Genomic DNA, 17,333 nt, shown 5'->3' with positions numbered 1-17,333 from the left:
AGTGAAGTGAAAGCACGTTATAAAAATAAAACTACTGAATAATAATAATAATAATAATAATAATAATAATAATAATAATAATAATAATAATAATAATAATAATAATCCTTTCTGCTCTAGGCCCAAGGCCTGAAATTTTGGGGGAGGGGTAATAATAACAACAACGATGATGATGATAACCACTGCAATAATGGAGTAGAAAGAGGATTATATATGTATTCCTGAGGTGAAAACGTTAATTTGCGGAGAAGTAAAAGGAGAACTTACTGCCAATGAAATCTGCCAATAAAATTCCAAGGTAAGTAGTAAAGAGATGTAACCTACCATCCCATGTCGAGCAGAGGGTAGAGGAGAATAAATGAAAAACCAAGAAGGTAATACGTAAAAGAAAAATGAAATGAAAAAGGGAAAACAATAGCCAGCTCAGTTGGAAGGAGTAAAATAATAAAATAAAATAAAATCTTACTATGTTTAAGTAAACAAGCAGCTCGTTTGTTTGCTAATCAGTAAGTTAGTATCAAAAGGTGGAGAGTTAATAATGTGACTACTTGACTGGCAGAAAGGAAGAAAATACAGGAATGATAATGTTGTTGGCACTCCGTCGCTTACGACGTCGAGGGTTCCAGTTGATCCAATCAACGGAACAGCCTGCTCATGAAATTAACGTGCAAGTGGCTGAGCACTCCACAGACACGTGTACCCTTAACGTAGTTCTCGGGGATATTCAGCGTGACACGGCTGGTCCTTTGAAATACAGGTACAACAGAAACAGGAAGAAAGAGTGAGAGAAAGTTGTGGTGAAAGAGTACAGCAGGGTTCGCCACCATCCCCTGCCGGAGCCTCGTGGAGCTTTAAGTGTTTTCGGTCAAAAAACACTCATAACACCCGGTCTGGGAATCGAAACTGCGATCCTATGACCGCGAGTCCGCTGCCCTAACCACTGGGCCATTGCGCCTCGCAGGAATGATAAGAGGCTAGTATAACGAGCTATAGTGCAACAAAATTGTAAATGTTCGATATAAGTTCATGAGCAGTCAAGTAATGAGGAAGGTTTATCTCCCCTGGTATTACAAAATGCTTTTGAATTATGACAAAGGAAATGCTATATAGCGATACGACAATGCTGTAGATGATGACGGAATATCAATTTAATAGAGTTAAAAGAGGCGCGAAAAGAAATGAAAAAGAAGGGTAAATTATTGGTGTAATTTAAGGGCAGATGGAAGAACGCTACTGGAGGCGACTAGGATGTCATGATCCCGTGTTTTCAAGTCTTCGTTTCATAGAAACAGCACAGATCTGGTGTGAAATATAGTGAAGTGTAGACGACAGATATGTGGGGAAGTTAAGGAGAAGTAAAGGATACTAAAGAATTTGTGTTATTGGAAGTGACAGATCATTAGTATGTTCAGAATGAGGAGTAGTAGAATCATATCAGAGCTTTTGTAGCACATAGAATTAATAATGTGTGTGCGTGGGTGTGTGTGTGTGCGTGAGAGAGAGAGAGAGAAAGAAAGAGTGAGAGAGAGAGAGAGAGAGTGAGAGAGAGAGTGAGAGAGAGAGAGAGAGAGAGAGAGAGAGAAAGCCCTGTCGATGTATACTACAAGGATGCAATATGGCCAAAAAAGAAAAAAAAACTTGAGATGTGTTGCATTTGCCATAAATTATATTTGCAATACTTTATCGTACACGATGCCATGTAACTCTATAGCACTGGCTTCCAAACTTATTGTCATGGAACTTTTATCGATTTTCCAAAAAATCGTAAAACCCACACGTATATTTTACGGACAAACACGCAAGGGCCGCGGCGAGATGAACATAAAGAATGTATATTATAATTCATCCAGACTAATAGGTCAGTATGAAATAGCAGCCATAAAACCTTATTAGCACCCGAGATGAATATACTAAAACGGGCTTGCGAAACTTGTTCGTAATAAAAACATTAACAGTGACAGCACAAAAGACTTTTTTATAAAGCAGATTTGTCCTGGAAGTATTTTACCTGAATGTAAGAAATTCCTATCTTTTCTCTTTTCTCTACAGCTAGACAGTTAATGTTGTTGTTGGCACTCCGTCGCTTACGAGGTCGAGAGTTCCAGTTGATCCGATCAACGGAACAGCCTGCTCGTGAAAGTAACGTGCAAGTGGCTGAGCACTCCACAGACACGTGTACCCTTAACGTGGAGCTTTAGGTGTTTTTGCTCAATAATCACTCACAACGCCCGGTCTGGGAATCGAAACCGCGATCCTATGACCGCGAGTCCGCTGCCCTAACGACTGGGCCATTGTGCCTTCACTACAGTTAATGATTTAGGATGAAAATAAAAAATAAAATATATTTCCTCCTTTTTAAGAAACTTTGCAGAATGCCGAATTTAGCTTAATTTATGTCTCGATTTAAACCGTGCTGACGATTCGAAAGTCACGGCTACGAACGACTAAAAGCTTTAGGAACTTTATTTCATGAGAGAAAAGTTAAAAATCAAAAATTAAATATGCATGCTCCTCAACTTAACTTAGCCTAATCTAAAAAGATCCTCTCTCGTTTAATGCTAAATCGCCATAAATAAAATAAAAATTGTTTTAAAGAGAGAATGTATTCATAGGCACAGGCATAGCTTTGTGGCCAAGAAGCTAGCTTTGCAACCACATGGTTTCACGTTCAGTCCCACTGCGCGGCATATGTGTGTCTTTGTGTCTTTCTTTGTCCCACCACCTCGCTTGATAACTTGTGATGGTTTATTTAACATAACGGTTCACCAAAAGAAACCGACAAAATATGTACCAGACTTCAAAAATAATTACTGGGATCAATTTTTCGACTTAAATCCTTCAAGTCGGAGCTCTAGAATAGCTGCAGTCCAATGGCTGACACAAGTTTAGTATTTCCAAAATGGAGAATACTCTCATTAAGTTTTATTACAAGATACCTTATCTCGCAGTAGTTTTTCACGGTATTGTGAGGGTTCACAGAACCCATTTTGGGAAACATGACGGCATAAAGTTGCTGTTGGCCCAAATCGATAACACATTAGTCTTTCTGACAAGGATCTCTGGTTCGTCTTACGTCGTATGTGTCTGTGACCAAATCTCTCAATGTTCTCTGGGATAATCCACTAGAAGTGATCAATAAACTTTTGCAATTACAACCCATCTTTGGCAAATCAATAATTTTCAGTAACCCTTTCATTTCAAATATATTCCAAAGGGATGCATTAACATTTATTATTTCTTTAGGGAAAGTAGTCTTCAATATTGTTTACAGTAAATATTGTGCTGTAAGCCTTTTGTGACTATTAACTTCACGTTTTATCGTATCTTAAAATTATACCTAAACCCAATTCAAGTAGCGATCCTTGGTTCGAAAATCGCTATTCTACTCTTAAATAGTTATCAAGTGCCGTAATTTAATGCTATATACAGTAGAATCATTGATGTGTTTCTTCGATTTACAGTGCTTAGTCAAATTCTATTATGAAAAGTGTGTAAGAGGACTTTTTCTGAAGTTGATATAACTTATCACCAATTATTGAATGCTTGTGCTAAAGAAAAGACAAACATATTTTTCTATGACGTTTGCACTAAGTAAATAAATATTAATTTCTTTGTGTTCTACTACACACACTATTTCATATTGTAATGTTGCCAAGGCTCTCCTAATTTTAATGTCTATCCTTCAAATCAGCTCTACCTGTCAGTTTGTGTCCATTAAAAAGTTATCTTAAGCACTTGAGATAATTGAATGCAATTTACATGAAATGGTGTGTGAAATAAACATTTCCGTTAATTATTAACTATTGTTTCATCCTCTTCGTTTACTTAATTTAAACCGTTTCAATCAGCTTGTCTTCATCAACATTACATTGCACAGAAATCATAATGTTTTACTTTTTAAACACAAATATCTGCAACATATAGTTACACACATACATTAAGATATATATGCACACACACAAGGATGCACTCTAACAAATGTACAAATACAATACAATATTACACACACGCAAAGACAGTCGTGTTCACACATAGTTTATACAGACTCTCTTCTTACTCCCTTTTTCTTTTTCTTTTCTTGTTTCCTTTTTTTTGTTGTCTTTCTTTTTTTACTTACCTTTTTTTTCTTTTTTCTTCTTTTTCATCCTTTATCATATTTTCTCTCTATAATCATACCCAATGTCAGGAAAATTATAAATTTAGATGTGCAAATCCCATCATTTTTCGGTTATAATTTGCATGAAGATACCCACACGCGAAACTCAGAGCAACAAGAGACTGACTCGACTAATATATATATATATATATATATATATATTAATGACTTGTAGACACGTGGTATTTCGTTATGCAACCATATATACTATAAAGAATATTAAATGTTTTTATACGTCAACACTACGTTCTATTGCGTTAGCAGTGCTCTTCGCATTATTTTGTTAAGGTTATTTCCACAGAAATTACAGCCAGCACTCATTTTTTGCTACGTATCGAGACATCAGGTATAGACAAACAATGAGGTCGAAGACAAAAATGGGTAATTCAAAGTTAAAGCTGGTCAGATTTTAAATGAGTCGTGAATATAGTGGAGGTATGGGTAATGAGTGTATACACCATATTTCGTGGGGTTTATCCCCTTCATTAACATCCATCTAACCCACTCTTGCACCGAAGACTTTGATTATATAACCACTGCATACAGCGGTGTTAAATTATTTGATATACCAATTTACTTATTAAATGCATTACTGGAGCTGGTATGTAAACATTAATGACTTTTAGGCACGTGATATTTGGATCTATTTTAAAACGGGGGCGCCAGTTTTCATTTATGTTTTATGTAGTGTTTTTGGTACGGAAAGACTTTCAAACTTCGTATACTTATCTATTTTGTGTTATAGAATAGAAAAATATTTTTGTATTCAAATTTATTTCATGTAAAAAATTGTCTTATTTCGATAATTTCTACTAATCACTGACGTCTATTCAGTTGAAAACAGTTAGCGCTGTAACGGTGTATATCGTATTAATCCCCTAACCCTAACACTAACCCTAACTAGACTGTTAACCGTAACCGTAACCGTAACCCTAACCCTAAAACTAACCCTAACTCGAGAATCCGAACTCTAAAATTGTTACACACGTAGATACGCACAGCGTAATTTATTATATAAACAATATATGCGTATAAATTACGATTAAACCGGAGGAAATATGTCACAGGGAATAACATTTTTATGACCGCCCAGCACTTAATATATTCGGCTGAATGGACGTCAGTGATTGGTTGAAATTACAGAAATACGACAACTTTAACATGGAATAACTTACGAATTCCTTTTTTTTGTTAAGAAGACTAAGAGTAAAAGATGTTTTATATGACATTCTACCAGTGTCCCAAGTTTCAAAGTGTTTCGTTAGTGTTTCGTTAGTGTTTCGTTAAGAAAATACTGGCGCCCCCGTTTTAAAATAGATCCTGATATTTCGTCATGCAATCATCATATACTATAAAGTATATTAAATGATTTTGTAAGTCAACACCATGTTCTACTGCATTTAATATGTAAGGAAAGCGTTTAATATGTAAATTGGTATATCCAATAACTTAACATCACTGTATGCGGTGGCTTTGTAAACAATCTGTTCGGAGGCGAGAGTGGGTTAGATGAGTGCTTGATGAAGAGGAAAAACACCCCGAAGTATGGCATATACACTCATTACCCATTTTTGTCTTCGATCTCATTGTTTGTTTGCATCTAACGTCTCGATATGAAACGCTGTAGCAAAAATCAGTGCTGACTGTAATTTCAGTAGAAATAACCTTAACAAAATAATATATATATAAAGTGATAGTATGTTGTCAACTTAATGTGATAGTCCCATGAAAGAGAAGAATGCTACTGCTATTTAGCCCTAGGAAACACCGTTTCCTGTTGACCTTGACACATTTCCTGTGTCCTTATGTTTTCAAAGCGAAGATAAGCACCTCCACCCAAAGGACACAGGATATGTGTCAAGGCCAACAGGAAATGATGTTTCCAATGGTTAAATACCAGTTGCATTCTTCCCTTTCATGGGACTGTCACATTAAGTTGACAACATACCATCACTTTATCGTGCTGCTATTGTATAAATTTCTCTGAGAGATTTAGAAATGTATTATATATATATAGTTAAAATTTACAGAAAAACAAAAGACAAAGACAGGTGTAGGAACAACCAGCAGGTGTATTAGTTTGACGTGCGGAAAAAATGGAAAAGTCTTTTACGCTTCGATCCTACGCTCTTCAACAGAAAAGAATAAGAAGAAGAAAATGGAGAGAGAATGAAAAAGAAACAAAAACAGAGAGAGAAAAAAAAAACAGTGTAGAGTTCAGCGGTCCAACATGGTGTATGACTGAAAAACAGAGGTTGAATGAAAGGGAGATAATAATGGTGGTCCTAACGAACTAAGGTGCGCGAGCGTGTGTGTGCGTATGTGAGAGTGGCATGTGTGAATGTGTATGTGTGAATGGTGGCGAGTGAGTCTGACGTGTGTGTGCGCGTGTGTAACGTGTGTGTGTGTGTTTTATGTGTAACAGTTGATGTGTGCTTTTTCAAGTGGTGTGTGCATGTGTATATGTGTGTGTGTGTCTGTGTGCATGTGTATGGTGTATATATGTGGGTGAAAGTTATCTCTGCCTGTGCGTATTGCGTGTGTTTATGCGTGTTGCGCGCGTGTGTGTATATAATGTCTGTGTTCAGGTATTATGTGCTTCTGTGGGTATGTGAATATATATTGTCTGTGCTCTGGAATTATGTGGATGTGTGGGTGTGTGGGTGTTAAGAAGCGGTCAGTGATAGTGTGTGTGGAGTGGGAAGGTGTTGTGAGTGTGTGTAATAGTGTGTGAAGTGAGTGATTAGTTGAACAGTGTGTATGGGTGTGTGTATAGTGGTGCGTGTGTGGTGAAGAGAGGAGGTAAGTTGAGTCCATATAGCGCAAAGGAACGAAGAGAGAAGATTAATTTCTGTTCACGGTGAAGGCGAGTGTCCGAGTGACTCATGTGCAGAAAGAGTCCGAACACAGGCAGATGCTGTTGCGAATGACTGGTAGAGCGGAAGTGGCGCGAAGGTGGGATGTCATTGTCGAGTCTGACGTCTCGAGGGTGCTCTGCGAACCGGTCAGCCAAGCGGCGTCCCGTTTGACCAATGCACAAAGAATGACAGAGAGAGCAGGAGAGGTAGTAAATAACTTTACTAAAAATGCAGGTAAAGAAGTCGGTGACGTAATAGGGATGGTGATGGGTACCCGTGAGAATGGTGCTACTGGAGGTAGGGGAAGGTGCAACAGCGTGGGCTCGAGCAGGGGAAAGGAGCCAGGCTGGGAGGCGGGGGTACGGAAGAAACTGTGGACGAGGAGGTCACGCAGGTTATGGGATCGTTTGGAGGGAAGAGGTAGGTTAGGGAAGATGTGCGAGGTAGAGGGGTCGGACTGGAGTCGCTGGAAGGCTCGCAGAATGGTGTGTTGGATGGGTGGTAGGTGAGAGGAAACAGGAGACGAGTAAGAGAGGGGCGGGTGCGAGGAGTAAGAGCAAAGATTGGTCCACAGATCATGCCCGGGAAAGGGCAGTGTGGATAATGGTGAGGGGATATCCATGTAGGATGAAGTGGTGAGCCATGATTTGAGACTGAATCTCAAAGTCATGGTCGTCACTGCAGAGCCTGCGCAGACGGAAGAATTGGGAGTAAGAGATGGAGAGCTTGGTGTGGGTAGAGTGGGAGGAGGAGAAGTTAGGTAGGAGTATGAGTCAGTGTGTTTGTAGTGGATGGAGGTAGTGAGAGAGGAGTGGTTGAGGGAGGGGATAAATTTCGCCAGACAAAGAAATTTGGCGGTGTCAGATTGAGGGTCAGACCGAAGGTTTAAGGAAATGTTTAAGCACAAGAAGTCCTTCGTTGCGTGGCATCACCATATACAAACTTTTAATGTCAAGAGTAAACAGAAGCTGAGAGGGGCCCAGAAGGGAAGGAGAAAGAGTTAAACAGACGGAGAGCATGATTGGTGTCGTAGATGTTTGAAAGGAGGGAAGCCACTAGTGGGTCAGAGACACAGTCGAGGTATTTGGATATCATTATCTAATTGCCTGCTTGAATACGCTTGTTTTGAGATGTTAGCCTCCGGCATCGCTCTATGAGAGTATCTCTGCACATCACTGGCCTTATGACAGAAAGTTTTTATTAAAATGTTGTCCACACTGGCACTGTCAGTGAAAAATCCATTGGAGACAAAATGGATTACAACCTCTTTCAGTCGTGGTAGCATATAATATGATATGAAGTGCTAGTAACAACTGGAAATTTTTCCGTGAGATGCGGAACATCGTTTTTCGTTTTAAAACTGTGTCACTTTTTCTTAAACCTGAAATCTGATGTGTTGAATAAACCTGAAAAATCATAAAAGAGAGTTACAGTTTAATTTGTTAATTATCTTAAACTTGAAGCAATGCTGTTGAAGATGGTCGTATTAGTTTCTTCTCCAGTTGGAAATGAGATCCGGATTTCTACTTCCGAATTTGCAGTGTCTACTTGGTGGAATATGAAAATCTTATTACAACATCCATGTCTCTTTTATAAATCATCTGAAGAGAAACATTTTGGAGCGCATGACAAAGTGAACCAAAATATGTATATATGTATGTATGTGTTTTTCTCTATACGAGATCAGCGGCTGTGTGTCGCTTAAAGAATACATAGTATTTGCAAGTGGAGAGAGCTTTCGTCACTAGCTTGTAGTTGTATCACACTGAAGACGGATAACATCCAGAAACCTAGGTCTAAGAGTATCAAGTAAAGCTAGAGCGATGACCTCCCTTGCAAATGCTCTACGGACCCAAAGTGTGTGTTGATAGCCAGCTGGAAAAGATGTTTTTCTGGGCTAAAACTACAGTAACATCTATATGCCAACATTCTGTTGGCATATAAACATTACACACACACACACACACACACACACACACACACACACACACACACACACACACACACACACACACACACACACACACACACATATTATGTATGTATGTATGTATGTATGTATGTATGTATCTATCTATATTTGCATACACACATACTGTAAGTTACATACGCATAGTTTCATTTCTCATCATATTATGTTATTTAGATGACCATAGCTAGACATGCAATAAATAACGAGGATGGATAATTCAGTAGCTAGTCATTTGAAATTGATACAAACCTTTATTTTTTCGGCACCACATCAAAAGTGAGGATCTAAATAACAACGTCAGCTCGTTTGGACAATGATCAGTTCAATAGGAGACCTGCAGTGCTAAGCGGGTACATAAGTCTGTATTCTTGAGTAAAGTGAGCAATATGTTTGGTGTCCTATCCGATTTTCAGCCGGATTTACTATTATTTTACCTCTGTACTGTACTTATAATATCGGTCTCTTTTGATATCAAAATATTTTGAAGATGATGCAGAATTGCTTTGGAGCATAAAACCTTTAAATGTAATAGCAAATATTTTTATATATTGTTAACATGAATTATAAAAGCTACAACCTCAAGTGATCAAATATTCTGAACTGCAAAAATTTAAAGAAGACTTAGATTAAAGAGTTTTAAAAATTGTGGAAAGTGCTTTGAAAATTTGTGATGAATAACCAAATATTAATGTCGTAAACATTTGAAAGTAACACGCTAGCAGTTGCAAAAATGAGTACATCTAAATTTTACCTTCTTACTCTTCTACAGTGAACTTTTCTTTTTCAAAAGTATTTTACATCAAGTCTGAAGATATCCTTCGCAAGGGATAATGTAATCCAAATTCGAACTAGTTTTTTGCCTTTCTCATAATCTGTAGTCACTGGAACCTTGCACATGCATCTTCGCCCTCACATGCTGTAATCTAATCGCTTACTTGAGAGACGCTTCTTTTGAGATGTTGGCCTCTGGCATCGCTCTATGAGAGTATTCTCTGCACATTACTGATCTTATGACAGAAAGTTTTTATTGAAATGTGGTCCACACTGGCACTATCAGTGCAAGATACATTGGCGACAAAATGGATTACAACCTCTTTTAGTTGTGGTAGTATATAATGGTATGAAGTGCTAGTAACAACTGGAAATTTTTCCGTGAGTTTGTGGAACATCGTTTTCATTTTAAAACTGTGTTACTTTTTCTTAAACCTGAAATCTGATGTGTTGAATGAACCAGAAAAATTATAAAAGAGAGTTACTGTTTAATTTGTGAATTCTCTTAAACTTGCAGTAATGCTGTTGAGGAAGATCGTATTAGTTTTTTCTCCAGTTGGAAATGAGATCCGGATTTCTACTTCCGAATTTGCAGTGATTACTTGGTGGAATATGAACATCTTATTACAACATCCGTGTCTTTATGATAAATCATCTGAAGAGAAACATTTTGGAGCGTATGACAAAGTGAACCAAAATATAAGTATCAACATCCTGATGATTTCATTTTCCCCATTGGAACAAGGCCTAGAATTTGCAAGGGGTGGGGTAGTCGATCACATCGATCCCGGTGCTTAACTGATACTTATTTAATCGACCCAGAAAAGATGAAAGACAAATTCGACCTTGGCGGAAGCCGGAAGAAATGTGAAGCAATTTGTCTGGCGAGCTCACGATACTGCCAGCTCGCTGTCTTTCCTCCATCAATAATTACGACTAATAATAAGTATCTAGTATCATTAGTTCCTCATCTCCAGTCAGATTGTTGTTTGAACTAGTTTTCAACAAATATGACACAATGCAGCAGTTGAGACCACCCTCAGAAGAGTGTTGGTGGGTATGAAGAAAATTCCTGACAGAAAAATTCCCCAGATTTCCAGCACGAGTATCCAGTGCAACGAATACTCGTACATAGATGCAAGTTACTTGTAGCGCTCTAATTTTTTTCGTAAGTGAGATTTCGATGATATTTCTGTTCTGTTCATGGTAAAGTATCAGATTCCTTCTTTGTCTTTCACCATTTTTTTATATTGCAGATTTTTGAAAAGGGTCTCATTTTTGCCAAGAACTTCTCTTTAGAAGTTATATTGTTCTTGTGCCCTGAATCCTAAATCACGGTCAGAGGCTGTACCAGATCCACCATGACAATCTTTATTATATCCTAGTATCACCGTATTTGTTCTGGTTACTTCAAAAGGGATATCTTACACTCAGAAGAATCCCTCTACCAACACTCTTCACTTTCATTTAAAACCATTCTTAATTTCATTAAATGCTGACAGCATCGAGTCTTGTCCAGTTTTAGTGATGGAATTTAGAGCCTTCCTCATTCCTGCACTAAGCCTAGTCAGAGTTTTGCAGAACGAACGCCTCACAAAACCTTGATTTCTATTGCTTCGCATTGTGCCCTCCAGCCCCGATTTCTGCTCCTGGTATTGAGCACGCTCATTGATATAAAGACTATCTTATACAAAAATACATATATGCACACGCGAAAACGACATGTATTCAAGCACATGCTCACAATATATACATACAGACATGCACACGTATAAATGTGTGTGTGCACGTGCGTATGTGTGTGCGTACCTGTACGTGCGTACGTGTGTCAGGAGGAAAAATGAGAGACAAAAGAGAAACACAAAAAATAACTTACGACGAAATCTTTCACACTGACTCACACATGCGGGCAGGGAAGCACATTTTTAGTTCACTTCTACCCCAATACTTACTTGACTAATACAAGTCTAAATGGGATCCTTCAGGCATTAAAAAAGGATTCACTCAGACACTCACACACACGTCGCGGGATCAAAGGCCTGACGCTCACACAATGCTCATTATCAAAGGTCCGCAAGATCAGAAAACTGACCTGGTGCTAAATAACATAACCTAACGTAACGGATACACTGGAGATTTTCCAAATACTCCAGTATTCAATAGTTTGAGAAGATAACTATACATATATAGATACACACACAGACATACCCATACACGCACACGCGCGCACGCATTCAATACACACTCGTGTCCATGTATGTATGTATGTAAGTATGTATGTGTGGAGGCGCAATGGCCCAGTGGTTAGGGCAGCGGACTCGCGCTCATAGGATCGCGGTTTCGATTCCCAGACCGGGCGTTGTGAGTGTTTATTGAGCGAAAACACCTAAAGCTCCACGAGGCTCCGGCAGGGGATGGTGGCGAACCCTGCTGTACTCCTTCATCACAACTTTCTCTCACTCTTACTTCCTGTTTCTGCCGTGCCTGTAATTCAAAGGGTCAGCATTGTCACATTGTGTCACGCTGAATATCCCCGAGAACTACGTTAAGGGTACACGTGTCTGTGGAGTGCTCAGCCACTTGCACGTTAATTTCAGGACCAGGCTGTTCTGTTGATGGAATCAACTGGAACCCTCGACGTCGTAAGCGACGGAGTGCCAACAACAATGTATGTATGTATGTATGTATGTATGTATGTATGTATGTATGTATGCGTGAATGTGCTTGCATGTATGTGTGTATGAATATTTCAGATAAGAACCGTTCGTTCTGATCAACAGCAAATACTTCGCCAATGTATGACCCTGTATAATTGCTTGCTCAACTTTCTTGCACAACTTTCTACTATGTTCTACATACTCTACTATAAGATTTGTGTGTGTGTGAGTGTGTGTGTGTGTGTGTGTGTGTATGTACGTATGTATGTATGTATGTATGTATGTATGTATGTATGCATGCATGTATGTATTTATGTATTTATGTGTGTATATACAAGATTAAACTGACTATAATTTTGTTCAGTCATTCTTTTTTTTTTTAATAAAGACATTGTTTTAAAGCTTTCGACTCCAGCAAAATATAATTTCTTTTTATATAATTGGTTTATTTGCATCACTGATAAAACAAACGGACCAGCAATTTTTTTTACAGTGATTATTTATTTACCTTTCTAGTTATCTATTTATTATTATTATTATTATTATTATTATTATTATTATTATTATTATTATTAATAATAATAATAATAATAATAATAATAATAATAATAATAATAATAATGATAATAATAATAATAATAATAATAATATTAATAATAATAATAGTAATCGTCGTCGTCTTTGTTGTCATTATTGTTTTTTACATTGTTGTTGCCTTGTTTTATACGAGCTGTTTCTAGTCTCACCTTGATACCTCAAATAACAACAAGTTGGAGTTATACTGTAGGTGTTATTTTATAGGTGATATTTATGATTAGCAATAATATTGTGTAAAGAAAGACCAGATTTTGAGAACTAAGATTTACTTAAATTTGTAATACTTCAGTATTTTCAAAGAGTTTAAGAGAATCAGGTATTTTCACGTTAAAAATAATATTTATTATTATCATTATTATTATTATTATTATTAATATTATTATTATTATTATTATTATTATTATTATTCGAACTGGCTAGTCTGTTCCGGTAGACTTTCCGATCGAGGAACTATCTTGAATAATTTCCAAATGTCTTTGGCCTGGCAGTGCTACCGGTTCGAGATTTGACATTGTGGCAAATAAGTGAAATCCCCTTCCTCCTCCACCTCTTCCACCTCCACCTCTTCCTCCTCCACCTCTTCCTCCTCCACTTCTTCCTCCTCCACCTCTTCCTCTTCCACCTCTTCCACCTCTTCCTCCTCCCCCTCCTCCTCCTCCACCTTTGCATCCTCCTCCCCCTCCTCCTCCTCCCCCTCTTCCTCTGCATCCTCCTCCCCCTCATCCTCTGCATCCTCCTCCCCCTCCTCCTCCCCTCCTCCTCCTCCTCCTCCTCCTCCACCTCTTCCTCTGCATCCCCCCTCCTCCTCCTCCTCCTCCTCACCACTACCACCACAACCACCACCACCACCACCACCACCACCACCACCACCACCACCACCACCACCACCACCAGAAATAGACATCTACTGGTTGATGGAAGCTGCCCTCCTGGACATAGAGGACAAAACAAACATCCTACAAGTACGGAAACTGCAAAAACGAAACTGAATGGGGAAAAGCTTAGAGTTGTGGGTGCAAATGGATAACGAAAGTTTAGAAGCAATTCCGGACATCATAAATTTACCAGACGGCACCAACCTCCACATGTTCGTTGAAGGTAGAAAGCCGAGGTGTCACTTGAGTGGGGCACAGATCATCTAGAAGCTTTCTGTCCACAACAAAAGAGAGAAGGGAACCCTTAACTTTTGCAGACACCACCAGCACCACAACAACAACTACAGCAGCAGCAGCAGCACTGGCAGAGGCCGGTGACCATTACAGTTGCAAAAACAACAGTAACAATAGCAGAAACATCATCACAGCAGCACCGACAGTAACAACAAGAACAAGAACAACAGAGACATCAACAGCAGCAAATAGAACAGAGAACTCACCAACATCTAGAGCTTCCACATACCAGACAGCAGCAAAAAAAAAAACAGCATCAGAATCCCTCCCCACGCCCACCCAAACAAGAACTTTATCATCAAAAGAACAACAGCAGAAATCTCCACAAGACATGCCCCTTCCGTGTGTCAAAAATGTCCTGTGGTGAGGGGTACGACGAAGAGCCTAAATGGTAAAAAGTCGGCCGGTCTAACAAAAGAAAAAGAAATAAAAACACGCCGACATCAACGCAAAAACTGTCAGGTATGATCAGAAGCGAGAGGTACCTTTAAGAACAAATGCACAAATACTACACCCAACAGAAGCCATATCAGTACAATCAACAACAGCATTATTCCCATCATTAGCATCACTACCGTCACTACCACCACTATCACAGACGCCATCATCTCAAGCACAACCCAATTCACACATACAACTTTCAGATCGCATATCCCAACACCAACATTTTCGGATTTGGCGTATGCTACTCGAATGCAAGCAAATGCGTGCGGAATCTCAGCAGCACTTTGCCGAAATGTACGGAGCACGCGGTGAGTCGAGGAAGTGGGGTGGTAGTATTCACCTCCTATCTCAGCAGTATACCGCGCCTTTTGACCAGGGATGTGGAGTCCTGCGAAATGCCAATAACAGCCGAAGACATACGGGACGCAATGACGAGTAGCCCAAGGTAGAAGTCTCTGGGACTGAATGGTCTGCCCTTCGAGCTTTACCTTCATATGCCAGACTTGTTCGGTGATCTCTTGGCGGTTGTCTACCTCAACTGGCAGCCGAACAGAAGACTGCCCGTTGCTGTGAGCCGTGGCGTGGTGGTACTGATGTGAAAGGACCCGAACAAGGGGGACCAAATAGACAATTTTAGGCCCATAACTCTACTAAACGTAGATTGTAAGATTTTGCCAAAGTGTTAGCCAGGAGGTCGGCGCTTGTCGATAAGCTGGTTGGTGAAGCGCAGACATGCGCTATCTGGAACAGATCTACCCACCACAACCTCCACCTCACCCGTTACATCATAGAGAGGTTAGGGAAAGAACTTGGCAAGAGTGGGGCACTGATCAATTTGTATCAATCAAAAGCTTTTGATATGGTCCACGATCAATACTTGGGAGCTGCCCTTGCGGCAGTCCCTTGCTCTGCATCGAGACCGATCAAGCTGAAGCGCTTACTCTTCTGTCTTCGGTGGAATTGACGTTCCGCTCGTCAGACGGTTCATCTGCTGTCAGCAGCCGCTGAGTGGAGGACTGGGAATGCTGTAGTTATGCCCAGTTATGCCTCAGACATGCGCTGAGGCTGCGACATCTCCAGCGTTTCCTTAACTGTGAGCAGTTGTGGTGTTGTTTGTCAGACAGGATTTTTCGCAGCTCGTCTCATTGACGGAGCTACAGTCCTGGATCAAGCGTACACTAAAAACGGCGCTTGGTCGCTGGAGTGTCGGCAGGTGCTCACAGCCCTCTGCCAATTGAGCAGTGCGGTCAGTGGAAGTTCCACATTGGAGCTCTATAGGGGATTAGTGGCTGGCAAGATCGACGACGACCTCGGGGAAACTCTGGGTGTCTGGAGGGAACAATTAGCTGTTCTTTTCCTGAGGAATTTCGGGCTGGAGCCAGTGGATAATTTCCAGAAATCTCTGGTCTAGCAATGCTACTGAGGAGCTCTACCGGTTCGCGACTAGCTCTACGGGCACAGAAATGCTTTCAGGCGGACCTGACCGAGATGTGCACACGGCAACGAAACTGTCTTGCATGCACGCGTCCACGTCTGGGCATTGCTAACTTGTGGAGATTTGTCGAACAGCTGGTGATGCGTGTAGGACGAATTCCAGTTATCAACCGAAACCATCGTGAAGATTGCCCCTTCGACTTCATTTGACCGGGAAGAGAAAGTAGTTTTCCTTTGTCTGGTAGCTGTGGCGAAAGCGGTAATGTTGTGGACGAGGTTGAAAGGACTGAAGACAGACACTTTCCTCTTCGGCCAAACCCTCATTGACTTCAAGTTCCATTTTAAAAAGAAAGTGAAGGTGGAGTGAGAATGGCATCTTGGGAACATGGCGTAGCGACGGACGAAATGCCGTTAAGTAATTTTCCCGGTGTGCTAACGATTCTGTTGTAATAATAATAATAATAATAATAATAATAATAATAATAATAATAATAATAATAATGATGATGATGATGATGATAATGATGATGATGATGATGATGATGATGATGATGATGATGATGATAATAATAATAATAATAATAATAATAATAATAATAATAATAATAATAATAATAATAATAATTTCTATAACAGGAAGCACATTTCAGGAAAGAGTGTAGTTGACTGATCATTATATGTGAATAGTACTTTACCCACTTCACGACATTGAAAAAAAAAAAAAAAAAGAAGAAGAAAAGAAAACGAAGATCCTCAACAAGACTTGAACTGAGAACCTGACGGTACACACATTTGTTTATCATTCTACCACTTTTCTCACCTATCATCTCGCTTAAACGATTTTTCTACTCATCTACTCTGCAACAGTATATACTCTTTAATGCAATATAGTCAAAGCATCAACATGTGGTAAATTCGATTAAAAGTTTCAGTAGAATTTTCAATGTTCAGTTCTTCTATCATTCAAATATTAACAAATACAGAAAAAGGTTTAATAAATGTTTACATTCCGTCAAATGAATTTCAAGAATTAAAGAAACAACGCTCTTAAATTTGAAAAAAAAAAAAAAGCTAAAAATCCAGAGTTATCGTACTTGTTTATCATGTTACCTCCCTTTGATCATTATCACGACTTCAGCATTCACTTTAAAATATTTTGTAAATAATAGTGTTGTTTAAATTAATATTATGAGAAAAATTTCTATTGTTGAAAAGATACAAACTTATAATTTTAAATATTTAATTGAAAGAAAAATTTTTTTAAAAGTAAATATA

This window comes from Octopus bimaculoides, chromosome 2 (assembly GCF_046866305.1).
Source record: "Octopus bimaculoides isolate indiv1 chromosome 2, ASM4686630v1, whole genome shotgun sequence".
NCBI lineage: Eukaryota > Metazoa > Mollusca > Cephalopoda > Octopoda > Octopodidae > Octopus > Octopus bimaculoides.
Note: the sequence above shows the minus strand (reverse complement) of the source record.